Below are 9224 nucleotides of genomic sequence, written 5' to 3'. Positions count from 1 at the left end.
GTGAAACCCTATACCAAGGGACCTAGTTTTACCACTTTGAAGAGCTCAATCGGCCACCCTGATGGCAAGAGGTCACTTCATAAAGAGCATGTTAAGTGGGATGTGGTAAGGGTACCAAGGGGCTCTAGCTGGTAAATTTGTTACATACCTAGGAATTGTCTAACCTCTATGCAACTCAGGATGGACTTTTTGAGAGCCTTGATACTAGTTAAGGGTGGAATCTTCGTGAGATTGAACCTTCAAGTTGTTACTTCTATTTGGGCAGAAGGAGAAATTGTAGTATTCCCATACGGGTGAGAGAAAAACTCATAATAAAGAAGCTAAATAAACCAATTATGTGTTGTGATATAAATAACATGAATGGACCGAGTGACCTTAAGGGTTGATTAAGGAAGCTTCCTTTATATATCAAAACATAAGCATGGTAGGTAATGAGACAACTAAAGATGATCCAAAGAGGGAACCAAGAGGGTGAGATCCCCAATGAGTCTATCCTAAGAAAAGGTGGTCTTGGTTAGCTAAGAGTTTTTCTCCAAAGTCACATTAGTTCAGTAAATCACTCATTGATTGATTAAAAAAGCAAGTAGAACCTTAGGGTTGATGTATTGCACTCCCCTTCCTTTCTCAATCTCTTTAAACCAAGTGCTACACGAGTCAGACTCAATTCAAATGATTTGGAGCAAAGCAAATACTCAAAGATAGATAGATGAACCAATGGGTGACCTTAGCCTACTTTAGAAACTTGGATTTAGGTTGATCCTTGTGGGTTATAGCCGAAACCTTTTGTTGTGAAGTGGACTCAAGTAAACCTAGGTGACAAACCTCACGTTGTTCTAAGGAGTACTAGATGGCGTCACTTAGGAATATCTCTTGATGGGTCACTAAAATTGTGTCACTAAGGGTTTATTAGTTGGGCATGTTACAATGGGCATGTTACAAACACTTTACCATCAAACTATGATGTTGTATTGTAATCTAGATGATATTGAAAGAGTCTATTAATTGTATAGTTTGGCATTATTATATTACAAACTAAGCTTAGAATTAAATGTAGAATGTTTCCCCAAGATCTGAACTACATTAAGGAAATGAATATGACTTTGGAACCTTCTTAGTATTGTAGGGAAAATACCACCATTAACTTCAAGTAGAAAATTCTTCTTACATCCAAATCCTAGGGGGTCCACTAGGGTTTATCGTATGGTACCATATGAGTGTAAGGGAGGGGGGGTTATTTAAGGGAAGGAAGGTACATTTTATAAGGTAAGGTCCAGTAAATAGGGGGTAGATAAGGGGTATTTTTATATATTACTTGCACGCAAGTGACGTCTCCTTATTACTACTAGTGAATCCCCCATGATCCAAATGGCCCAATGAAGGAGCCCTCGAAATGAGCAATAGGGGTTGTATATGTCCTAGGTGTAAAAAGTAGCTAGAGACAATTTCTCATTTGATTGATTCTGCAATGTTACCGAGTCATATGTTAATCTTATTCACTGCTTCAGTGTCCACCATTATGAATTGGAAAGAATCGTCACAATAGGAGAATCTTATGGAACTCCCCCTATCATATTGTGGAATTCGATTAGATATCTACACTCATGGAATGTTTGGACTCTAAGTAAATTTTCCATATTTAATGTGTCTTCAACAATCAAAGCTTTAAATTAAGACACGGTCTTTACTTCTAGGTAGTTCTAATGGCTAAACTAATGACGTTAAGAGAAGGAAGGTTGTGTGTTGGGGATAAATGCACATGTGCCTAGCCATCCGTGTATTAGTTACACTAACAGTACCCACATATCCACACATATGTACAATGCAGGCGGTGGGTGTCTATTACTGTCACTTCATTCTTTATTCTTTCAATGACATTTGAAAAAAGGGAAGGCCGGTCACACATTATCACTGTTGGAATTCCCACACACACACACTCTCTCTCTCTCTCTCTCTCTCTCTCTCTCTCTCTCTCTCTCTCTCTCTCTCTCTCTCTCTCTCTCTCTCTCTCTCTCTCTCTCTCTCTCTCTCTCTCTCTCTCTCTCTCTCTCTCATTCCACCATAGCTCTTACTTGTGCTCTACCCTTCCACTTCAAGGCTCACTTCCTTTAATTGGTATCACAACCATTACATGGCATTGAGGAGCTCAACTTGACACTGCTTCAGCTTGTGGAGAAAAGCTTTAGCTCACAATTTCAATGGTAGCCATGGCTTCTCATTTGAATGTAAGCTTTTGATACTCCATATCTTCCATGCTACTTCCAATTGCATTGGGCCTATTCCCACCTTCTTATAAGCAACCCTGGAGCTTGCCTTACCCCCCATTTGCTTTAATCCACCTTATAGCCCCTCCAAGATACGTAGCGTAATTTGCACATGTTCTTGGCCTGATCTCTCCTACTTAGTTTGGTCACTCCTTCAACCTCTAACAAGCTTTTGGTATCTCTTGGAATCCCTGGTCATCATTGACAACACCTCTTAACACTTGTATTTGGCATTGGGCATTAGTTTGAAGCTCTTAGGATCAACCATTGATCCATATTTTGTGACAGTTTGTTGTCATACTACAAGTCAGAACAGCAATTCATACATTGTTTGGAGGTCACTTATGCTTCCTAGGATGTCTATTTTGATGCCGAATCATCTGGGAATATTATGCCAATGTATTGGAATTCTTTGAGACTGATTTGAGGACTCTTTTACTCAATTTTATAGAGGTTTTCCATCACTATTTATAATAGGGTTGAATTCTATTTTATTAGTGAAAACATATGCTTATTGCTCCCCAGTGCTTATTGATTATTCGTGGTGATATATTGATGCTTATAGTTCATGTTACATGCTTGGTTATGCTTTCAGATTCCCTTTGAGTTGAGATTGGAGCCTTTGAATCTTGACATTGGTTGCCATTCACTATTATGTATGGTTATTTGATGCTCCAAAAAGAGCTTTGCAATATACTTGGGTTAGATGCTCCCAGATGTATGCTACTTGGATTTTGGATGCCTTCCACATGATGCTTTGAGCTTTATTTGCTCATCTAAAATTTGATGTTTGCTTTAGTGGGAGACATTTCTTAACATTTGGATATTACATTGAACTATTGGTTTCGCAGTCGAGCTTAAGAGTCTAAAATTGAGATCGTGGAACTTAGTGACATGTATATACTCTTGTCATGCTTTATGTATGTAGTTGATGCTCACTAGGTTGATTTGACATTCCTTTGGGGCTGGAACCCATCTCTATCATGATGTTGTTAGTGATGTATGCATCTTGGTTGGTTATGTACTGAGCTTCTGTTACATTGCTCAATATGTTGTGCCTCTAGCTAGTCCCTTTTGTTATCCATGAGACCCACTCTATGCATGATGGTTATGCCCTATAGGATGTATCTCAATCGACAACACACTGATTCTTTGACAATTCTCAGTGCCATTTGTATATTCACTCACTAATAGTCAAATTTATTCCTTGGAAGTTGCAAATTGTCTTATATCAGTGATTGCCTCTCTTTAGCATTGATTTCTTACTTATGTACTTCATCTTCAGCATGTTGTAATTGTAGTTTACGCACTATTTATGCAAGCAATCACGTTCATTTGACAATTCTTTACAGTAGTTTTTTAAAACCATTTGTGCACTTTTTTGCCCTCATTATGGCTGGTGGCTCAAGTGATAGTGCTATCTTTAATATTGACAAGTTGGATGGCACCAACTACAGCTACTAGAAGGCCCAAATTTGACAAGTTTTAGTGTAGAAAATGCAAGTTAGACCTTGAGACATAAGGGTATGAGTTATGTAAGTCCACTACCGTATTATCCCTCTCTAAGTAGGTGTTTTACAATGAAGTCTTTGATTGGAACTCCACTTGGAAATGATGGAAAATGATTTGCAATGTCTATGACAAACAAAGCCCTAGTTCTCAGATGTATTGGCTAAAGCAACTCATGGACCTTCACATGAAAGAAGGCACTTCTATGTCAACTCACTTAAATGAGTTTTATTCCATTATCAGTCATTTGTCTTCACAGAGGATTGAATTCAAGGGCACTCTTCTTTCCTTGTTTGACTTAGTTATATTGCTTGAATCGTGGGATACATTTCATACTACTATGTGTGCCAACATACCTATTGATGGGTTGTAGAATGTAGAGGATGCACTCTTAACTGAAGAGACTAACAAGAGTTTGATTGGAACTCCACTTGGAAATGATGGAAAATGATTTGCAATGTCTATGACAAACAAAGCCCTAGTTCTCAGATGTATTGGCTAAAGCAACTCATGGACCTTCACATGAAAGAAGGCACTTCTATGTCAACTCACTTAAATGAGTTTCATTCCATTATCAGTCATTTGTCTTCACAGAGGATTGAATTCAAGGGCACTCTTCTTTCCTTGTTTGTCTTAGTTATATTGCTTGAATCGTGGGATACATTTCATACTACTATGTGTGCCAACATACCTATTGATGGGTTGTAGAATGTAGAGGATGCACTCTTAACTAAAGAGACTAACAAGAAGAATTTTGATGCTTCTCGCACCTCTCATACTTGGACAATTAGAGTTAATAATGGTAAGGGTGGTAACAATCACCATGGCAAAGACTCTCTATAGTCTTGCTCTCAATCACATGGACAAATTTGCAATAAGTTTTGTAGTCATAAGTCTTCGTTGACTTGTCATTACTATTGGAAAGCAGGGCATATTTGATCACAGTGCCATAAAATGTGCGAGGACAAGCGCAAGGAAAAGAGCAAGGTTAAAGCACGTGACAAAAATGACGGTTGTAGCATTGTCCCTAGCAAGTCCAGTGTTAAGATTGAAGAGATTAGTGTTGTGCTGATTGGTTCTGATGATGATTTCATACTTGTATCTTCCTCTCTTAATATCATACAACTGGCTAATGCTTAGTCAAGGTATACTCAGTGTTGGTTGATATATTCAATGGCTTCTTTTCATATGACCCCTCATGGAGAGTAGTTTCACTCCTATCGCAATTTGACTGGATTTGTTTGTTTGGGTAATGACTTGACATTAGAGTTAGTTGGTATTGGTGATGTCTAGTTATAGTTTGGTTAAGGTTTCATGTTTACTCTTCATGATGTATGTCATGTATTAACTCTCATATAGAGCTATTGGCACATTGGATTATGTAGGTTATGTAGTTTCTTTGGTGATTACTCATGAAAGATTACCCGTGGAATTCTTGTCATTGCACATGGTGCTAAGTCCAATACTCTCCACCCCTTTTTTTTGGGTCTGTTGACCATATTTTGAAAGTGAATGTAGTTTCACATGTATCTCTTTGGCATTGTTTCCTTGGGCATATGTCCTTGAAAGGAATGAAAATGTTTACTCGTTTGCAATATCTTCCATCCCTTGATTTTAAGTACTTTGAGTTTTGTGATAATTGTTTATATGATAAGTAGACACGTAATATGCATAAAAAGTTTGGTATGACATGCATGGGTGAGCCATTGGCTCTTGTTCATTTGGATGTATGTGGTCCCATACCCTATAAGTTGTTAGGTGGTGTGAAGTATTTCATTACTTTCATTGATGACTATACGCATAAGGTCTAGGCATATCCTATTAAGCAAAAATCAGAAGTCTGGTATAGGCTAAAATGCATAAGATCAGATAATGGAGATGAGTATGTCTCTAAAGCCTTTGAGCATTTTTGTGATGAGAGGGATACTAACAAGCATTAGTTGACCACCTCGTAGACCCCACCTAGAATGGTATGGCTAAGCACATAAATAGGACAATTCAGGAGCGAGTTCGCAATATGCTTAGCCAGGTAAGCTGACCACAGTATTTTTGGGCTAAGGTAGTTACTATTGCCATATACTTGATAAATCAATCCCCATGTACTACTCTTGACTATTAGGTTGTAGTGGAGGTGTGGTCTAGAAAACCTCCCTCATATACTCATTTGCATATCTTTGGTATGAGGCTTTTGGCCATGTACCCAAAGACAAGCACAATAAGCTAGATCCTAAGTCTAGAAAATGTATATTTCTTGGTTATGAGGGATGCATGTGAGACGGGTTATCACCTATGGAATCCACACACTTAGAAGGTTATCTATAGCCATGATATTGTTTTCCATGAATGAGAAAACACATAAACAGCTTGAGCATATTGTTGAGATATATAGGGTGATATTTTAGGAGAAGCCTCATGCTACTATATAGCCAGCTAGGCATCCTACAACAACAATTAATGCCCTAGTGGCCCAAGTCCCTAATGCTCCACAAGATGTATAGGCCCCACAGCCAGCTTTGAGACGATGATCTGCTAGAGATAAAAGACAGTTTGCATGGTTTGAGCCCTTTATGGATTATGTTATGGTGATAAATGCTAGTGAGCCTCTTACTTATGATGAGGCCATGCATAGAGGTGTTAGTCACTCGTGGGAGAGGGCCATGCAGTTAGAGTATGACTCACTGCAAAAAAATCATATATGGAATTTGGTTTGGTTTGTTTGTCTAGTGGCAAGCATGCTCTCCCATGCAAGTGGATGTACAAGCTAATAAGTACCCCTGAATGATCCAAGCTAGGATACAAGACAGATTGGTTGCTAAGGGCTTCAAGTAGGAATATGGTGTGGACTCTGATTAATTTTTTTCTCCTATTGTGCAAATGACTATCTTACACTTGGTGCTGGCTTTGATTGCTTAGCTTGACTTGAATCTTTATCAAATGAATGTTAAGAAAGCTCTTCTTCATTGGGACTTGCATGATGAGATTTACACATAGTAGCCTAAGGGCTTTGCAAAATATAGTAAGGAATACATGGTGTGCAAATTGAGGAAGAGCCTTTATGGCCTTAAGCATGCACCTAGGGAATGGTATCACAAGCTTGATGCCTTTATGCACTCATAGGGATATTCTCGTAGTGACATGGATCTGTGTTTATATATGAAGAAGGCTCGTGATGGCAACCTTATGATTTTGATTCTCTATATGGATGATATATTGATTGCTAGGGGAATGCTCATGATGAGTTGAATGCCTTGAAAGATCAGCTCAAAAAGAGCTTTGAGATGAAGGACATGGGACAGGCCTCAATATTCTTGGGGTGCGCATTACGTGTGATCTCTCTAAGCTACTTCTCTACTTATCATAGAAGGAGTACATCCATAAGGTCCTTAGGTGCATGTGCCTAGCCACTCGTGTAGTTACACTGACAATACCTACACACTTGCACACCTGTACATTGCAAGTGGCGGGCGCCCATCGCTATCACTTCATTTTTTATTCTTTTTGTGACATTGGAATAAAGGAAAGCTGATCACACATTGTGGCTATTGGAGTTCCCACATCTTTTGTGTGTGTGTGTGTGTGTGTGTGTGTGTGTGTGTGTGTGTGTGTTGCTCTTGCTCTTGCTCTTGCTCCTTCCACCATAGCTCTTGCTTCCGCTTCGTGCTTCCACTTTAGGGCTTACTCCCTTCACTATGTTGGAATAAACTTTAGATATACTAGTTAGAAGCACAATTAGATTATTCCTTAAATGAGGAGCTAGCTCAACCTTTGCCCTTATATTTGATGTAGATATTTTATTAGCTCTTCCATCTACAAATATTTTTTGGTTCTAATGAAATTTAGATACTATCAAATCCAAGTGCTCTCTAATTTTATACAGTAGCTTATTTATATTAGTTGCCTAACACCTACAAGGCCAATTTATTTGATGACATAAGAGGTTGGCTAATCATTTTTAATTCTCCCAGCTTCTCTCATGGGATAGTTGCAACCATTCAAATTCATGTGTAGAATGGCCAATTTGCTCTCAAGATATTGATGGATCTATGAAGTCGAGAGAGGTATGGTGACAAATTCCACCCATCATTGTAAGCCTTATTCTCACCTTGATCTATGGCAATAGAACCAATCTCTAAAGTTTGGCACTTCTTTCAATATGAATATCCCCCTTATTCCCTTACAAAAGTCACGCTCTTAGTGGTCAATGTCTTTAAGCTCTTTTTGAAATTGCAGCTTCTTAATATGATCAAAGACTTTCATGGAGACATTTAGAAGAGCACCCTTAGTTTGGTAGTTGATTATTGAAGCTCAAAGTGTCTAATGGGATTTTTCAAATCTATAAACTCTCTTAGACATGTGCTCTTCTGTTCCTCAAATGCCCTAACTTAAATCCTCTTTGGAGAAGTTTCTTGAGGTTTTTTTGGAGGTTTTCATATTCCCATGATGTATTATTAGTAGTAGGTATCTTTAGAATTTAGTTATGGTGGCTAGTTTGAAAAAATAGGAATGAGGTAATCTTTGCTCCATGTTTTTATGGCCAAGCTTTTAAGGAAAAAAAGCTAGCAAGTACTAAGAGCCAAGGTTGCTTGCACAAGCTTATTGGCTTGAGCATTGTAGGACATGAAAGGCCCAACATTGGCATGTTTTGCAGTATTGTGGCAAGTCAATGGAGTATCTCTAAAAATGGAACATTGACTAGGAAGAGTTGAGATGAGATGGTACAAAGTCACTGATAGAAATAAAGGCTTATGTCTCAATGCATATCATTGTTTCTTTTTCTTCTGAGGGCTCCTCTCTCCTTAATTACCTTGGGCTCCACACCAAGGCATTACTTATATGTGTCTGCAAAACATTGACTCAATAAGATGGTAGGCATGTGTCCATTTACTTGCATGTACCATGGCTCTTATATGACCATGTGCTACGTTGTCAATCTAGATACTTGAAAATTTTTATTCTTCATGGAACATACTCCTTGATGTGGTGAAGGGGTTGGGAAAACCTTTGTACGCACCGCACCCCCTTGGCGAGTCCATTCTGTGATAGGTTATTTTAATTATGGAACACTAAAGAGTACAAACTTGAGTTTGCGCATCTGGTATCCCTAATGTTGGAGAGTTTAGGCTTAAGCTTGCAAAGAGCCATTTTGTTGGAGCTTACTTTCATTGCAACACTTGGGGATATTATTGTGGTGAATGTCCAAGGTTGGCGAAGGAAGGAGGTACTACTAGCAAGGCATAGGAGAAGAAGTTAGGACAACTTAAGCCAAAATCTACATGGATCGGTCATTAAAAATAAGCAAGATTAGAGTAAGAATAAAAATATTATTCCTAATAAACACCAAGAAGAAGAAGGATTGCAAGTAGTCAAGAACAAGGAGAAATAAGGAACTTCTAGAAAGGAATATGTGATGCCTGATAGAATTTATGCAAATCCACCTAAAATCGTGAACTTTTG

Source organism: Lygodium microphyllum, chromosome 16 (genome assembly GCF_053477565.2).
Source record: "Lygodium microphyllum isolate KBCC chromosome 16, Lygodium_microphyllum_v1.1.10, whole genome shotgun sequence".
Lineage (NCBI taxonomy): Eukaryota > Viridiplantae > Streptophyta > Polypodiopsida > Schizaeales > Lygodiaceae > Lygodium > Lygodium microphyllum.
This window is presented reverse-complemented; position numbering follows the sequence as displayed.